This window comes from Engraulis encrasicolus, chromosome 11 (genome assembly GCF_034702125.1).
Source record: "Engraulis encrasicolus isolate BLACKSEA-1 chromosome 11, IST_EnEncr_1.0, whole genome shotgun sequence".
Lineage (NCBI taxonomy): Eukaryota > Metazoa > Chordata > Actinopteri > Clupeiformes > Engraulidae > Engraulis > Engraulis encrasicolus.
In genome coordinates this window covers 17,594,047-17,614,069 of record NC_085867.1, presented here as the reverse complement: position 1 = coordinate 17,614,069, position 20,023 = coordinate 17,594,047, and the positions used below count along the sequence as shown (strand labels likewise).

The following is a 20,023-nucleotide window of genomic DNA, read 5'->3' as shown; positions in this document are numbered from 1 at the left end:
ACATACTCCTGTGATAGAATAAAAAGCCTGGTAATAAAAAGTTATGGTGGTGGCTCAGGTAGTGGGGGGCAATCGCTATTCCGACATACCGCTATTCCGACATACCGCTATTCAGACAGCCGACATACCGTAGGGTTAGGGTTAGGGTTAGGGTCAGGGTTAGGGTTAGGGTTAGGGTAACTGTATGCACTCTCCCTAAACTTAGTAAAAGCTGAGCAACGTAGCACAAACCAAAGAAATTGCATAACTCGCGCCGGTATGCCGACAATAGACATCAATGTCGGAATAGCGACATGTCGGAATAGCGCCACGTAACCCAGGTAGTAGAGGAGGTTGGAGGTTGCAGGTTCGAGCCCCGCTCTACCTGACCCCATTGATGATCAAGACTTAACCCAATGTTGCTCCTGGTGGCATGGTGATACCCTGCATGGAAGCCACTGCCACCAGTGTGTGAATGTGAGTGTGAATGAGTGAATGTGAGGCATACAATGTAAAGTGCTTTGAGTGCTCAAAGGAGTGGAAAGACGCTAAGCATGTACTGTAAATGCAATACATTCTTCACCTTCCTAAACCATACTTTTATTTTGCTAATTGCGTAGGCCTTCGTGTAGGCCTACATTAAGTGGGTGAGTCCAAAGGTGATCTATATTGACAGTGCAAACAGTAATGAAATGAAGATACAGGGGCTGTAGACATTAGCCAGGCCGTGCAATGCAATGCAAGTTTCTGAGCTCCTGAAAAATCGGCAACTCCTCCCACTTTGTCAGGAAGCAAACAACCATTAGCAAACCAAGGGAGGCGGGTCAACCATGTCGTTTGGGAAATGTCAATTGTTATGCTCTTGGTCAGACCAAGTCTCAAAGAGATTTGAAAGTCAATCATAATCAGACTCTAGTAGACATGCCCCTACGCTGTCAATGTGGCATATGACTACATATGAAAAGAAATGCTTGGGAGCATTGATTGGTTTCCATCTGCGTGGTCCAGCTCTGGAACTACTGCACCTGTTCGCCCCCTCTGGGCTGCGAACGTGCGACCTCATCAACTACAACAGTCCGGCAATGGGACACACAGCACAATACCGCTGGACCAAGAAACTAGTCTCCCGGCCCAACGGCATCGACAGTGTATGAGGCTTTGGGAGGGAGGATTACAAACGTTCCACGCCAACTCTGTTAGTTAGCATCCGTACACTCTCCCCCTTAAACCTCACGCCCATCCCGGGTCAGCGGCACCACTGTGACGGAGGTCATCTTGTACCTGTTCACACCCCTTGGGGATCGAATGTGCGACCTCGCCAACTACAACGGTCCGGCAATGGGAGACACAGTACAATACCGCTGGACCAAGAGACTAGTCTCCCGCCCAACGGCATCGACACTGTATGAGGCTTTGGGAGTATTCAACAGTGTTGCGGACCTTTACTTTCTTTTAAGCTGCTATCCAGTGCCACATATTCCAAATGACCTGCACAATAAAAAAAATGTTTAAGGGGAGATGACCTTGGGCTGGACCTGATAGGAGCAATCTCACCATGATACAGCATTCCCTTTGCCAGCCAGATGTGAGTACCTCCTCTGACAGAGTCCAAATGAAAACAATAGTCAAACAGGCATTCAACAGCTGATAGGCAAAATTTTAGGGGAAAAATTATGCTTTACTTCTGTCATGAATTTAGATAAAAACAGCATATTACAGTTCAGAGTTTGATGTTTTAAGTTGCCTTGCAAGTGTATTAGTTTAGTTATTATTATCTATTTATTTGAGTTATTATTATCTATTTTATTGTTGGGGGAGGGGTACATGGATGATGAAGTGGAAAGCCGGCCTGCCAGACACCTTTGAATGGTAAGTCACAGGTCTAGGGTGTAGAATTCTGGAAGTTTCTTGAGCTCCTCCATGTTGAGCCGACTCATGTAAAACAGGATTAAGGCTTGGTGAGTCACTTCTGAGGGGTCTGGGTGCATCCACATATGCACAGAAAATGTTGAGTCATAAGTCTAAGTTTGCTTAAATGGTTGAAAGGGAAAGTGTGAAAATGCTCTAGGAATTCTGGAAGTTTCTTGATCTCCTCCTTGTTCAGCTGAGTCATGCTGAGAGGAACAGTTGATACCAAAGTAGTCCTAGATACCACATCTCTTAATGGATAGGATGCTGAAATCAGAGTGAAATAGGTAAAGACCCAGTGAGTCAGCTGGCCTACTCCTCCTTTTCAAGAAAGATATGCAGAGTCATGCCACCAGAGAGATGCAGAGTCACCAGGTGAGCACGTGCTGTGGATGTCACATGGGGATGTGTCACAGCTTGTGATGTGTATAGGACCATGGACAGCGCTCATCAATCACCACCTGGTCATTGTAGAACAGCATGGAATGGCCTAAATATGGAGGCCTAAATGTCTTCTACAGCAGTGGTTCACAAACCTTTTTAGCCGGACACCCCTTTTAGCAGTATATTCTCACGACCCCCATCATCCCATATTACAAATGGAAAACACCATTTGCTTTAATTTCAGATCAACAAAAACAGAAATACATTTATTAGTCCTAATAAGTGAGTACTGTTACAAACCAATTTATATTATTGTGGTATGTATTAACCATGTTTTTCCCCTGTTTTTGTGAGAAGTCCTTTCTTTTTGTCACCCTGCTGCTACCTCCGTGAGGCCTCAAGGGGTCCTGGCCCCCAGTTTGGGAACCACTGTACTACAGTTTGTGCAATGGGACTGAAGACTCTACAGACAGAACCTTCTTTTTTCGTGTTGTCCAATTTGACATAACACTTCACAAGTCTTTCAGTAGAATCCAAATTATCCAAATCACTATTATCCTATGCTCTATACATTTAGAATGTCATGGGAAAGGAAGGGGCATGGGCTCCCAGGGGGGTTGCAGCCAGTGTTGCCAAATTGATCTGTTTAGGATGACCGTCTGCGGCTAAAAAAGAGAAGTCGGGCAGGTTTTTCTGTAGATTAATGGGCAAAGAATTTAGTTGTGATTGGGCAGAATTCAGTGCCTTGATGCGGGTTTTGAGCATGTTTCATGCTGAAAATCAGTCACATCTGACAACCCTGAGTGCAACCGAGGGTAACCGGAAAGCTGCAGGGAGGGGGGGGTTCCTCACCCACACATAAAATCTATTTATCTATCTATCACAGCAGTTATCCAAGCTGTGTCTACACCGTTTCCCATGAATAAATGAAGCGAAGGACAGCACTCTTCAGGTTTGTTCTTTGTTTATTCGCCCACGAATGTTTCGGGCAGAGCCCTTCTTCAGCGTGTAATGGCGTTTGCACCCATAGGTGGTATGTGTGCCCTGAAATAGGGTGTACACCTGTGACCCCATGATTGACACCCAAACCAAGTTACATATTACTTCCCCTAGGGGCAGTGAAATCATACCACAATGTGTTACAAAATCTGATATCAAATATCCCAGAATGGATAAGTAAACTTAAATACATAACTAATTTTGAATAATTGAAAAACAAAAACAAAAAACTTAATCATAAAGATAATTATTTGGAGAAGGCTACATAATGCCATTCTTCTAACCGAAAAGAGTCATAATATTTTTTATCCCTATTTACAAAATATTTACAAAACATCTTACACAAACACATCTTACAAGAAACAACTCAGAACCAATTCCTCATTCATGCCTTTTGGAATAAGTGTATCGAGCTGGTGAATCCAATAAGCTTCTCTCTGTAATAACTATCCCTGTCACCACAGGGATAAGTGGTTAAGAATTGTTAAGCAGCCTATTTAGGCAATAGTGTGAGCGCGTCTTCTCCACTTTTTACACCGTTTCCCATGGAAATACCCGAAGATAACAGCAGAGCAGATGTCATACTGGCATGTGTTGCTATCGGTTTCAGTATGTTACCGAGGTTATACACTAGGGACTGGAAAGGTTGTATAGGTTCTTTAGGCAAATAACTAGCAGCTAAGTCAAGTTTAAAACCTGCGTTAATTTGCTTTTATCAGTACCAAGGTCCTCACTAATTCAGGCATCTATAAATATATACAGTGCATGTTGTCAATCAACCGACATACAACATATCCAAACAATATCCACGCAGCACAGCCAAGACCTTTGTGTATGATGATAATATTCTTCTATATTTTTTGGATTTGAAATACTTCTTTCTTTCGAAATTAAAACCTTCTTTAGCCACATTCTCAAGAATCACTGACACAATATGCATTAAAAATAATTTTTGGTTCTCAATACGATTCATTGTTCATATTGTGCTAGTTCGCTGTCAAAGGTCCAGAGTGGGTTTTTTTTCATAGTTTATGCTGCTGACGACTATCATCCTTTTCATGAATATTTGTGACGACCATCCATTTCTCAGTATTTATTATGACTTGAAGATTTATACTTTTCATAGGTGGATCCTCTCCATGTAAATTCACCATTTCGAATTAGCAGTCATACTGTACACAGCTTTGACCGCAAAATAACTCCTCTGCTCAGACCAGTAAATATTAGATTATTTACAGTAAATAGTAATTATTTATGGGAAAGATTTGTGAATGGACAGCATACATGTTGGAAATACCTACAACTACACCGTGGCCCTTTAAGCAGTAACATTGAGTAAAAACACACCATTTTGGCATGGGCCGTTTCTTGAAAATATGAATCAAACCATAACACTGACTGGAAAAAACATGCTGCTCAAGGATTTTCCCTTTTGGTAAACAGATGACTTTACACTCATTTGTGTTACATTTTACAGTCCCAGGAAAAAATGTGCACACCCTTTGAAATTTCTTACATTTCTGTCAAAATTGATCGTAAAACATGGTCTGATCTTCCCGGAACTCTCAAGAAGGAACAATTAGAGTCAGCTTTAACTAATTCCACACAAACATTTACATGTTATCATAGTTTCATTGGCCATAAGACTATAACATTCACAGGAGAGCAAGGCATAAGTAAGTACACCCCTGCATTAAATAGGTTTTAACCCTAAATTAGTTGCGATATCTGCGACCAGACTTGTCCTGTAGTTGCAGATCAGATTAACAAAACAATCTGCATGTGTCTTCTCTCCCTCTTCTTTAGAGAACTGCCTCTCGTCAGCAAGGTTTCTGGGATGTCTGGAGTGCATAGCTTTCTTGACTTCATGCCATATAATCTCAAATGTTTTTTTGTCAGAGCTTTGACTGGGCTATTCCAGAATGTGTATTTCATTGTTATGAAGCCATTCTAAAGTCAATTTGCTTCTAAAGTATGGGTTGTTGTCACATTTCAGCACCCATCCTCTTGTGTGCTTCAACTGTGTGACAGACTTACTCACATTTTTTTCTGTAAAATATCACAATAAACTTGAGTTCATTGTTCCACTGATAATAGCAAACTGTCAAGGGCCTGAGGCAGCAAGGTAGCTGCATATAATGATGCTCCCGCCACCATACTCAGAAGTGGAGATGTAACCAAGAATAGCTAAAAATGGGGTTCATTCTGCCAATCTAAAATTAATGGGGTTTCTGACCAAAAAAATATTGCTGCACCTTTGAGGTTTGCAAAAAAGCATTTATATGCTTCATAATTACTGCTAAATATTCTGGAGACCAACGTTGAAACCAAAGTTGAATTGTTCAGGGGAACACACAATGTCATGTTTGGAGGAGAACTGGAGAACCACACCTTCACCAAAACATCATCTCCACTTTTGAGTATGGTAGCAGGAACATCATTATATAAAGTTACCTTGGTGCATCAGGCCCTTGTCAGTTTGCTATTATCAGTGGAACAACGAACTCAGAAGTTTATTGAGATATTTTACAGAAAACATGTGAGTTAGTCTGTCACACAGTTGAAGCACACAGGAGGATGGGTGCTGAAATGGGACAACAACCCATATTTTAGAGGCAATTGACTTTAGAATTGCTTCATAACAATGAAATACACATTCTGGAATAGCCCAGTCAAAGCTCTGACAAAAAACATTTGAGACAATATGGCATGAGGTCAAGACATGACATCACTCCAGACATCCCTGAAACCTTGCTGAAGAAGGGCAGTTTTCTAAAGAAGAGGGAGACAAAATGCATCCAGATTGTTTTGTTAATCTGATCTGCAACTACAGGATACATCTGGTTGAGGTTATTGTGACTAACTTAGGGTTAAAACCTATTGAATGCAAGGGTGTACTTACTTATGCCTTGCTGTCCTGTGACTGTTTACATCTTATGGCCAATGAAAATATGAAAACTTGTAAATGTTTGGGTTGAATTAGTTAAAGCAGACTCTGGTTGTTCCTTCCTGTGATTTCCAGAAAGATCAGACCATGTTTTATGACCAATTTTGACAGAAAGGTAAGACATTTCAAAGGGTGTACAAACTTTTTCCTGGGACTGTAAATGAGGGTGTCTACCGTACACAAGAGAGACAGATGCCCTAACAAGCATGACATGTTTTTTTCTATTTACGTGAAGATTTCATTAATTACACTGAATGACAACCATTATTAAAGCCTCATACCACCTTCACTGTATTCATTGTGCATGCTTTTGTTCCGTGTTACCAAGGATGAATTACTCTTTTTAATATATATTCTATGTATTTTTTCTGTTGCCCAATCTTGCACTTTATATGTCTGTATGTGTGTTGTATATGTATGTTGTGTGTTGTACTCTATGTGTAATGTATGTGCTATGTCTAATTGTCTATGCCCACACCCAAAGTCTATGTCTATGTCTGAATGGGAAATAAGAAGCATAATTTCAATTCTCTGTATGACCAGCGCATGTAAAGAAATTGACAGTTGTGATTGACAGTAGTTGATAGTGACACCGAGATATTTTTTATAGTATCCTTTGCTTTGTAGTCTTAAGTTTCAACCATAATGGCAATCTTTAGCCTTTCCATCTTTTCCCAAATATAATTACTTTGTTTTGTCTGTGTTCAGTTGAAGACATTTTTCAGACATCCAGTTGCTAATTTGGTCAGAGAGATTGAAGGGGCATAGTCAATGGTTACATGGCTAGGTGTCATCAGCATAGCTATGGTAATGTGTTGCATTTTCTCCATAATTTGTCCAGGTGGCAGCATAAAGGTTGTAATAGCAGTGGTCCTAAGATGGAGCCCTGGGGGATCCCACAGTTCAAAAACATTGGTGAGATATGGTTCCAATGGCAACAGAGAAACTTCTTTGTTGTAAGTAAGACTTGATAACTGTACCGGAAAAAAACAACCCAGTTTTCGAGTCGATGCAGTAGTACTATGTCACGGTCGACAGTGTCCAAGGACACTTGCAGTAAGAGAGCTGGAGAGAGGTTTCAGGTGGACGGCGAATAACCAGGGCTCTCCTCCAATGTCCCCCGATTGCTGTCCTGGCCTAGCCTGGCTCTCATGCAGAGCCTACGTGCATTTCAGCTCAACTTTTTGAGCTTGCACGAGGGTCTGGAAATCTTAGACGAGACCGAACGGAATCAGAAATTTCAGTCCAATCAGAATAGCGGGGTGGGATATATAGTACAAGTCAGTGGTTCAAGTAGTATGTGATTTTAAAAAAAGCCACGTGAATTCTTCAATGAGGTTCGAGATCCTTTAAACACACCCACGCCTTTCCAGAGCTAAGCGATTGACAATGTTCCAGATCAATCGCGTGAGAACCAGGTTAGTCCTGGCCGCCCTAGTTAGTATCTGTTACGTTGTATTTGTTCATGTGATATATTGATTTACTCTGCAAATAGCACACCTAATATTTGCATTAGCTACAAGAGGCTGAAGTGGATACAGTGAGTCCAATATGTATTTGATCCCTTGCTGATTTTGCCGGTTTGCCCACTAATAAAGACATGATCAGTCTATAAATTTATGATAATATGTATTCAAACATGGAGAGACAGAATATCAAAAAGAAATTCCAGAAAATAACTTAAAATAATATATTTTAATTTATTTGTATTTAATTTAGGCCAATAAGTATTTGACCCCTCTAGCTAAAGAGGATAAAGTGCTTTGTGGCAAAGCCCTAGTTGTCTAGCACTGAGGTTAGATTCTTCTTTTAGTTAATGACAATGTTTGTGCATATAGTAGAACATATTTTTTGCCCATTTTTCTTTGCATATTATCTCTAAAACATTAATAGTTTGTGGCTGTAGCTTGGCAAATGGGAGGTTCAGTTCTCTCCATAGAATTACTATAGGGTTAATATTTGGAGACTGTCTCGGCCACTTCACGACTTTAATATGCTTCTTATTGAGCCACTCCTTCGTTGCTTTGACTGTATGTTGTGTATTATTGTCATGTTGGGAGATCCAAAAATGGCCCACCCTTCAGTGTAGTGGTGGAGGGAAGGACGTTTGCACTCAGGATTGCACATTACATGTCTCCCTCCATCCATTCATTGACGATGCGAAGTTGTCCTGTGCCTTGACCAGACAAGCACCCTCAAACCATAATGATACCACTTTCATGCATGATGGTGAGGAGGGTGTTCTTGGGATCATAGACAGCAGTACTCTTTCTCAAAACACATTGAATTGTGATAATGCCAAACAGATGATTTTGGTTTCATCTGACTACAGCACCTCCTTATCATATCCTAAACCAGTCTGATGTCTGTTGGCAAACCTCAAGTGGGACTGTGCAGGTTCCTTCTGAAGTAGAGGTACCATGTGTGCACTACAGGATTTTAAACCTCTGTGGCACTAAGTGCTACCAGTAGTTTTTTCAGTGATTTTGGTCCCAGTAACTTTGATATCATTGCCTAGTTCATCCCGTACAGCTCTAGGGTTATTTCTCTCTGTTCTCATGATTATCAAATCCCTACAAAAGGTCAAATCTTGTATAGAACCCCTGACAGGCTGATGGATAGTCATTTTGTATTCCTCACATTTTGGAAGAAATGCATCCACAGCTGGGTCATTAATACCCAGTCTCTTTCTTCTGGCTTTGCAGTCCATTTAATGTTTGTTCAGGTCTAAAATCGTGTCCCTGATATCATTTGACCACTCTTTGGCCTTTCCCATGCTGGTGAGGTTGGAGTGTGACTGATTCACTCATACTAACTGATTCTGCTGTTTCAATGTGTCTTTTATGCATGTTAGTATGTACAGGTGTCTTTAATTCAGATGACAAGTTGATCGGAAGTGTCCATCTGGTCTGTGGGCCCGGAACTGTAATCAGTTGGCAGGGGATCAAATACTTATTTTGCTCGATGAAATGGAAATAAATTAATATATATTCTCTTCAGTTAATTTCTGGATTTTCTTTTTGATATTCTGTCTCTCCATATTAGAATACATATTATCATAACATTTATTGACTGATCATGTCTTTTTTAGTAGGCAAACCAACAAAATCAGCAAGGGATCAAATACATATTGGACTCACTGTATACAAGGTACGAGGAAGTTGGAAAAAAGGTGGGATAGATAGTTGATAGTTGGGTAATTTGTGTCCTGTCTTCACAGGAATTAAACAAGATACCATGAGGTTTATTGCTGTGGGTTCTTGTGAAAAAGATGACTCAACGCTTTGACACTCACAAAAAGGTGATTGATCCAAGAGCAATGATGTTACTATGAGACAGGTACAATCAGATCTGAACACAGGGCCGGCGCTAGGCATAGGCAAAGTGGTCGCCTAGGACGCCATATGTCTTGGGGTGCCAGAAACACTTAAAAGTGTCACAAAATTAGAAAAATGAAAATTAAATAGAAATAAAACTGTATACTTTACATTGGCTTATTATTCAAGGGCACTCAGTGTAATAGATAGGTACTAGATCATATGCTCTTGATAAGATGTACGACGTTATGTTTACAATGCCAATTTCTAAATGATCAAAAATGTTTGCTTGCCTACGCAACAAATTGACTAGAACCGGTCCTGTCTGAACAGACGGATATGAGCCATGAAACTCTGACTAGGAAAGTACACAACCTACCAATCCCACGGTCTCTTGGTGAGTATAAACATACTACGTACTACTACTACATATATACTTTCATAAAAAGCGTAGCAACACCCTGTAACATACATGGGCTTACTATATTTACTGTGTAGAAACCAAATACATCAGCACACATCATAGATATCCAGAGGTCTAGAAGTAACCCCACACCATAGATATACATTATATTACCAAAAATATTCACTTATACGTACAGCTTCAATTCATCTGAGAAGGCTGTCCATAAGGTTGAGGAGTGTTTATAGGAATTTTTGACCATTTGGTGAGGTCACACACTAATGTTGGTCGAGAAGGCCTGGCTCTCAATTTGGTATACCAAAACATTATGAACAATTTCATGTTAAACTTCAACTCTCACATCAATAAAGTTAAACCAACTATCACATCAATAAGGAAACTAAAGCATTATACATCCATGTAAAACATTTTCAAAGTGAGCCGCATCCTGAAATAGCAGTAAAGTTCATCATGAACCGTCTCAGTGAGTGGTTTGTCCTCGTATTTTTTTTTTTTATCAAAGAGGAAGTGACAACTGACACCCCCCCCCCCCCACACACACACACACACACACACACACAGCCGTATATTCTAGGTCAGTTTAATTAACCCTAACCATATCACTGAATGTGAAGAAGTTCTAGTCAGAAGTTTTTCATGAAACAGGAGGACGTTCTGTGATTAAGGAGTTATCACGAAATTTGGAATATTATTGATGTACCTCGTTGTGTGAGTGTGTATCTGAGACAGAGAATGCTATGTTCTTGGAGACAAGTAACTTTCCATTTTGATTAACAAAATACTATGTTTGTACCATCATGCATGGGTCTGCATTAGTCGCTGCTTGCACAATGAATGGAGAGTAAGAAATTACCGCACAAATACACCTAGCGTGACGCGATTGAAGCGACAGAGCGATACGAGTGATTGAAGCGACTACAGTATGTCCGTTACAAGCAGAAGGCAAAGCATTCAAACATTCCCATTGGCTGTGGTCACTGACCTCTATACAGTCATTGGCTGTCGCGGCTGGTCGCCAAACCGTGTCATAGAAAGTTGAAAGGATTTCAACTTCAAACTGTAGCTCTCGTCGCGTAAATCGCCTATTTTCTCCACAATCGTCTTTGTCGCGCGATATACTTTGTTCAAAAGTAAAATCTCAGCGTGTCATTGTGAAAACACATCTGTTAAAAAAACAAAACACACTGATGTATGACAAGATTTAGACACAGACAATAAAACACATGCTTTGAAAATTTAACACTATTCTGCCATGTTACAAAGTTGCATGCTTTATATTACATTGCATTTGTTTTATTTTGCATTTATTTGTTTTACTTTGATTGCTTGTATGCTAAACAAGGCGAATAGCACAATGGTACTAAAGTGTAGAATATGGAGTATGGCATTGACTGACTCACATACTGTAAAACCTAGCCTGATGCCGCCAAGAGTAGCCTTTTGTCTTCATCATCACATGTTAGGTAATGTGAACATGCTAGTTTGTAGAAATAGTGTCATTTTCAGAACACAACCAAGCAAGACCACTTGAGCAAACTGACTGAACATGATATAATGTTGATGATGTCATGTATATGTCAGCTGCATAGTGTGTCTGTGAAAATGTATTGTATTTCGTGAATACCTCATACCTCATAACCAAACAAAGTAGCCTATATTGACTTGATTGTCATTGATGATTGTCATTACAGCATGTTGACGTAACCCCATATTTATATCATATTTAGATGTTTGAAAATTTGTGAACATAACCAATACACAAAAAAGGTACATAAGCTCACCTACACACTGCTGTATTTAGAGTGATGTACTGTTTGAGATATATTTTGCTTCGGTTTAATGTCATGTACTGTAAGGTGAAGTTTTGTAATGTACAGTATTGAATTTTGGGGTCTTGTGAAAATGTACATTCTGTGAGACTGAATAGACTGCTCCAAAAAGAAAGACTGCTGTGTTTTGTATAAAGCAGACAACTGTTTTAAAGTTGATCTAATTTGTTTTCTCATTTGGCGCTTTTGTGTGTCTTTTGACATGAAAGTGAGGTTTTGACAAAAGATTGTAAGGTTTTTATGGCAATGTTTATGCTTTTATAGCAGAGCTTCATGTTGCCATATATGTGAAGGGTTTATCTCCAAGTGTTGAGAGTAATTGGCCTCACTCCTGAGGAGGCAGATAGGCCTATAGCCTCTATATATTTTTTTATTCATTCACGAGAGGTTCCGGATCAGCCATAATAAGTCCCGGAACACAGGGGGGTCAAAATTACGAGGTGGGGGATCCTGTTCCGGCATGATCCGGCTCAAATTAAGCACTGGCCACATGACCACGGATCTGACAACAACTGTGTGAGAGTGTGAGATGCTGTTGAATAGAAGCCAACAGTATAATTACAACTGAATTGATTCACTAGTGGTTTAGAAAAATCTGGTCATTATTTTTTAAAAAGATGTTTTGTCTACAGGCCGAACTGAGTGCCGTACAAATCTGTGAAAAAAAAATTGCTTTACTTACTGTCATGAATTCACATAAATGCATTAAAGCTCACAATTTGATTCTTAAATTTGTCTATCAAACGTTTTCACAAGTATTAATTTAGTTATTATTATACTGTATTTTGGTGTTTGGGGGAGGGGTAGGCCTACATAGATGGTGATCTGGGCTCCTATACTAACTAAGTGGATAAGCCTGCCTGCCTGACACCTTTGAATGGTTAGTCACAATGACTAAGAGAATGTACATGTAAGTGGATTTTCACATATAGCCACTAGGACGTTGTAATAGTCACTAAAAAAATGTAACTAGTACTACACCACCATGACAGTGCACAGTGCCTTTGGCACAGCTAATTTATAATAGGGGTAGTGTCTCAAGAGGTTACAGTATGTAGACCAAACTCAGTCCTCTCTCTCTTTTTAAATGTTTTTTTTTTGGGGGGGGGGCAGTTTTTATTTAGACAGTACAGTGAAGAGTGGGACAGGAAATGAGTGGATGAGAGAGATGGGGGAGGGTTGTGAAATGACCCGGGTGGGGATTCGAACCCGGGTCACCTACGTGACGTAGCAGTCCAGTGCCCAGCCAACTAAGCCACGGCTGGTCCTGAACTTAGTCCTTTCAAAAGTGGACCAACAGAAAATAACTCCGTTCTATTTGTTTTCACAATGTGTTTGCATTACAAAAAGGACCAGGTGCTCTTTTTCTTGTCCCATTAAGCTTTTATAGTCAGTCCTCTTTTTGATCACACCTGGCCCTCTAGAGCTCTCTAAAAATGTGTACACCTAGTCACAGGTGTAACTTGTCAGGACTATTTAGCGCACCGTCTGAGACCAAGTCAACAAATATCTCAGACTGGTTCACTTATGAGGGGTCTGGGTGCGCTTCGGTGCATTCACATATGCACAGAAAATGAGTCACAGGTCTGAGTTTACTTAAATGATTGAAAGGGACTAAGTGTGAAAATGCCCCGAGAATTCTGGAAGTTTCTTCATCTCCTCCTCGTTGAGCTGAGTCATGCTGAGAGGAATAGTTGATACCAAAGTAGTCCTAGATACCACATCTCTTAATGGATAGGATGCTGAAATCAGAATGAAACCGGATTAAGACCCAGTGAGTCAGCTGGCCTACTCCTCCATTTTAGGTAAGATATGCAGAGTCATGCCACCAGAGAGATGCAGAGTCACCAGACGAGCACGTGCTGTGGGTGTCACATGGGGATGTGTCACTGCTTGTGATGTGTGGCCCCTACCTCCATGTGTGGCCCAGAAGAAACAAATAGGACCATGGACAGCACTCATCAATCAGCACCTGGTAAATCATCTAATAGAAGAGCCTGCCCTTACGGAAGGAAAATATATTTTTGAATATATGAAATGAAAATATATTATAATATACTACAATATATTGTTTGCCAATATATCATTTTATATTGTACAGCAGTATATTGCACAATATAAAGTGATATATTTTGCGGTATACGAGAATATAGACATTATTGCCGTTTTCGTATATTGACTTATGTATTGCATTATACTGTGAAATATATTGTTGCATATATGGAATTATATCCCATATAGTATATGACTTGTATTATACTACAATATATTGTTGCATATATTGAATTATACCCCATAGTATATGGCTTCTTGATGAATCATATATTGATTTATGTATTGCATTATACTGTACAGTATATTACTGCATATATTGAATTATACCCCATAATATATGGCTTACTGATGAATCATATATTGAATAATGTATTGCATTATACTGTACAGTATATTACTGCATATATGGAATTATACCCCATAATATATGGCTTATTGATGAATCATATATTGATTAATGTATTGCATTATACTGTACAGTATATTACTGCATATATTGAATTATATCCCATAATATATGGCTTATTGATGAATCATATATTGATTTATGTATTGCATTATACTGTAAAGTATACTGTTGCATATATTGGATTATATCCCATAGTATATGGCTTATTAATTAAATCATATATTGACTTATGTATTGCATTACACTACACAATATACTGTAACGTACTTTATACAAGGCATTTATGAAGTAGACCAAACATCAATTCAATTCATTCAACTGTTGACATTGGTTTATTAAAAACATGAAACCAACCGACCCTTTAACACCACCGCTCACACATGCAGAGACAGAGGGGCAGACAGGCAGGGAAACGACTTGACAACGACACCGGCCAACAGGCCAAATGCTGGTGAAACTTGCCTGTGGCCAGTAACAATTTCAGTCTCCCACTTTGGCCAGTAATTTGTACTTAATGTAAATGCAGAAATATTCTAAAAAAAAAACCCAAATAAAACAAAACAAAAAACCCCAAATAAAACAAAAAGAAAACAAAACAAAAACTGTGGCCGGTAAGCGAAACACCTCACATAAAGCACTGGCACACACAAACACATACGCGTGCCCGCGCCCACACACACACACGCGCGCGCGCGCGCGCACACACACACACACACCTTCAGATATATTTATAAAAAAAAAAAAAAAAAAGTGAAGGTGAATTCAGGGGCAGACCGCCCGCAGCCTCAGTCACTCAAGGTCAACAAGAGGGCTCATAGGCCTGTCCATGGACTTCTTTTTCTCTTGGTGAAGCAGTTCACAGATTCTTTTATTTAGCGACATCCGGATCTCCCCCATCCTCGCACCTGGATGTGCCTGAGCAACAGCATCTGCAAAAGTAAAGTAAAAAGAATGTTAACTCTCTAACCCATTGTGCAGGCGAGACGTTCCATTTCTTTTTCCGTTGGGAAGCGACAAGGAAGCAGAGGCTGGTGACGTAAACAAGCGAGGCGAGCGGGCGGGAAAGTTGGGCTCGGCTGAAAGATATGCTAATGAAACGTAGTGATGGGAAAAAGTTCAGTTTCAGTTACAATCTAGGGCCACACATTCCAAATGGCCTTGTTTTACCTGTCTAATTCAACCATGTGATCGTTCCACCATCGAATCACCAGGCTGAATTGGACAGGTAAAAATAGGTCACCTGGAATATGTGGAACTGGATTGTAACTAAAACTGAACTTTGTCCCATGAAGCGGTAGCAAGTGGGAGAGGTTTCAAATGAAAGTTATTTCATGGAGTTATGTTACAACATTGTACTTGTAGGTAAACACTTGACAGCAGAGCCATGCATGTCCATAAAACAGTATATGAGAACATATAATTGTCGGGAGGAAATGCACGAGGATTCATTCTGCCCTTTACGCCAACTATTTAACTGGACAAACAACATTGCTCGACACGCCCAACCCCCACCTGCTTACATGCTTACCATAACCATCAATTTCAGACAGAGTATTCACTATGGCTGGGAATATTACACCATTCAATCATGAAAGATTAATCTTCTCCATGGCTGTGCAGTACATTAGGTAGTAGTAGTTTCAATGAGCAGCATAGTCACAATAACTAATCTGGGAACAATCCTAAACAGTGCATCTTTAAAAGGGCAGGCAACTATTTAGGGGTAACACTTAAAATTGTTGACCTGGGTGTGTAAAATATCTTATTATTCATTTTTTGTTTTGTTTTACATATCCTCAGAGGAAGAATGTTGCTAAGCTAGCGAGAATATATGGACCAAAGTCCTGTAAATGATTTGGGAAACATTTATTTTGTCTCTTGACTGACTACCAATGCTCATACAGAGTCCACATAGCAAGTGAAAAGCCAGAGGGCAAGAGGGAGTATAAAACACCACACCACCTACAATGAAAAGTAAGTCCATTCCCCTCCTTCACAGACCCAGGTTTTCAGCAGTGATTTGCCGCCAAATAGTAGTTCATGCTCTATGACCTCTTTCAAGTCACTCTGGATTAAAGTGTCAGCTAAATGTAATGTAACAAGTGTACTTCTTGTTAGAAAAAATGGAACAGGTGCACAGAACGCTGAAATTGTGTTTGACCAATGTGCAGTTGAAACTTGAAGGGTATGCCACTAGTTTGGGGCCAAATACACCGTTGGTTCATGAAGGGTTTTATTTTTCATGTTAAGCATTGTGTTACATTCTCATACTCCTTCCTTTCAATAGTCTGAAACAAGTGCCCAACATTGCCCAGCTTTGTAAACCCAGGTCAATGATTTTAACCACATTTAGCCCAATGAACCCTTGAATGTAACATGTTACATCAGCAAGTTTCACACATTCAATGTGCAGTTAATAATGTAGCTCAAGTAAACTCTAAATCTGGATGTCCTAACCCACTGCCCCTGACCCATCCAGTCTCAGTACCCCCCCCCCCCCACACACACACACACCGTCCTACAACCAACCACACCTTCACCCTGCAATAAATAACTAGGTTACATCCATTCCATAATTAACATAAAAATAATAAAAACAGGGATACATTCATGTCTACATATCCCCCTCCCAACTTTTACCCTAGCTTCCATCCCCACCAGCAGTACCAACACTAGCTGCAGAGGTCCATTTTGTCCCACTCAATCTCTCTTATTCCCGGTTTATTCAGTAGCTTGATTGAATGAGGTATAAAGGATTTTTTGAAACGATTATATTTGCACCAAGGGAGTCTGAACCTCCTCCCAAAGTTCAGATAGATGTATTCCCCATTTAGTGCATGATCACCAGTGAGTGAGCATAGTAAAGGCACAGTATTGCTTACCATTTCAAGTACTGGAATGCACACCAGTCCATGTGACTATTTTTTCCTCCAGACCATCGCTGCATACCTCTCCAGCAACCTCTGCAAAAAAAGTTAAAAGAGCAACAGAAAATTAACATTCACTCACACACTTAACCTTAAATAGGCACAAGGATACCCACCAAGCTCATCACTTCTATATCATTGTCAGAATTGTGAGCTAAATCTGGGGGGGGGGAAGTTCGGTAGACTGGTGGAACTACAGCATTCTAGCTCGCAGTCGCAGAGCGTCGTAGTGGCACTCTGTGTCTCGTCCCGACAACAGGGAAGACAAGACATTGAAATCGCAGCAGCCAGCATCGTTAACAGTTGCACGTCTGTTCTTGGCACGAAGGCACTCTTTTATGAAGATGATGAAGCGAAGGAAGACTTAAACTCATGCATGTAACTGGCGAGAATGAATTCCGATGAACAAGAATGACTCGCGCATTCGTTTAAGAGTAAACATGAACACCAACATGACTCAATGAATGCAATTGCTGTGAGCAAAGCAAACTCCGAACTATCACAGAGTAGCTGAAGACAACGACGTGTAGGCTACCGTTTTGAAATTCACCAATTTGACGACAAGGCTTCGTTAACCTCTAACAATAGCTCTACAAGAACGGTACAGTGCAGTTAGTTCGTGAGCAAGTTACTCAAAAAACCTATTGATGTTACCACAATGGGAAAACCGAAGCAGCAACAGCTATGCTTTACCAAAAATAATGCAGGACATTGCCTCGTTTTATTTTACTGAAGTGCCCATTTTTTAAGCAAGTTAGCGATGTGCATTTAGATCTTGTCGCACTTCACTTCTGCTTTGATTCCCTTGCGTTAGCCGAGTAAGCTAGGCGGCTATTAATTGAGGCCTGGCTTATAGGCTGACGTTGGGGCTCAGCAGTATTAGCCAGATAGATGTTGCTAACGTTCTCTGACAAGCCAAATAAAGTGGGCTCACCTGAAATTGACCACTACAACCATATAATATCGACCCAAGTATTACGTTTACGTTTTCAAGATGTGTAGAACCAGACCTACTGTCAATGAGAACTACACACCATTTCGACAACGCAAATATCGCTAGTAGTACAACAGCTTGGTAGCGCGGGAAATTCAAAAAAAATAACGTATTTCTAGTCCTTGGGGGAAAAAATGAACAAACATCCAACTTCGATAACCACTTGGCTAAACTTTGCACATCAACCACTGTAGACGTTTCAGACTATATGCTTGTATATTTATGTTAACAAATTAACAAACTTCTCTTTATAACTTACCTCGAGGCGGCTGGTTGGTTTGTGTCACTGTGGTGGGGAGTCTGGCTGGCGACAGTGTGGAGCTAAAATCCGGACCGCGCTCGAGCCGAGACGGCTCTCTCGCCACTTTAGCTTCAGGTTGTGACGACGTGACGTAGGCGCGTCATACGTGATATGAGAGCTGAGATGATTCAATCAGAGACTCCTGTATATTGATCAATATATTATTATATATGGCCATATATGGTCCACCTAAAATGACTTTATAATGTCGAGTAAATGTCCAATGTCGTGCAAAATGTGCTTGCTGAACTAAAAACATCAAGAAATACAGACTGAATAGTGGAATACAGTTTTGTTTTGCCAGCCATATATTTTAAAATATATTGATCAATATATAGTAATATGTTGTTCAATAATATATTGCTATATATTTTCAAATATATGAGCGTGTTTGTGATATATTGTGATATATTTTCTAATGTATTGCAGTATAAATTGTAGTATATTGCAGTATATTTTCCTTCCGTAAGGGTGGAGTCCTCCTTTTCTTAGAAAATGAGTAAATGAGGACTCCAGGATCTTCTATTAGATGATTTACCTCTTAACTTTACTCCTTTACTCCTGAACCAGCTTCTTAGTGGGCCTATATCCCATTGTTGAGCAGCATGGAATGGCTTCTATCATCACTTAAAGGGGTATGCCACTATTTTGGGGCTTAATACAGTTAAAATCGTTGGCTGGGGTTTATAATGGTGGTAAAGTGTCTTATTTTTCATGTAAGCCGTTGCCTTGCTTTAAGACAAGTTAAAAGAGGGAATATGTCGCTAAGCTAGTGAAAGTCAATGTATCCATGTAGCATGCTACAATGCTACATGGATACATTGACTTTCACTAGCTTAACGAAACTGTAGTAAGCCCCAAAATAGTGGCATACCCCTTTAAATATGTAAACATCTACTACAGCAGTGGTTCACAAACCTTTTTTGACGACCGTCTTTTGGCCCAAAGTATATTTTCACAACCCCCACCCTCCTATATTCCAAATGGTAAACACCATTTGCTAATAGTGCTCAAGTTTAATGTCAGATTCACAACGAAAGAAATACATTTATTAGTCATATAGGCATGAGTGAGCATGTTACAAACCAATTTATGGAATTATGGTAAGTACATTGACGAAAGGTTCCTTCTTTCTGGAACCCCCCCTGCAGTACATCTGCGAGCCCCCTAGGGGTCCCGACCACCCATTTGGAGACTATTGTCTTGCCATCGGACTGAGGACTTTACAGACAGAACCTTCTTTTTTTCCCCTGCATTGTCCTGTAACATACAGTTTGACAATAACACTTCACAAGTCTTTCAGGATAATCCAAATGATCCAAATCCTTTCATTGGTAGTGGCTGGGCTGGGCATTTAAATTAAATAACAGTGATTAGTTTTTATACCATCACAAATGGTCCCATACCTAAAGCAAAATCTGGCGTGTGTTTTTGAGATATTGGGGTAGTGAGTAACCTCAACTATTCTTGTTTCAAGAAGACCAAAACCAAAAAGATTATGATCATCTCTCAAAAAGAAAACATTTCAATTAGTGTTCACAGTATCTAGC

The 20,023-nt window shown here is 40.0% G+C and overlaps 1 long non-coding RNA gene across 1 annotated transcript; it reads right to left on the bottom strand.

The window, feature by feature from the left end:
- Nucleotides 1-14,996: 14,996 nt before the first annotated feature.
- On the bottom strand, nt 14,997-18,900 carry LOC134458824 (uncharacterized). Its single transcript, XR_010036653.1, has 3 exons — nt 18,432-18,900; nt 17,134-17,214; nt 14,997-15,180 (listed from the first exon to the last, which is right to left on the bottom strand). It is a non-coding gene; the product is annotated as an uncharacterized LOC134458824 (long non-coding RNA).
- Nucleotides 18,901-20,023: the final 1,123 nt, after the last annotated feature.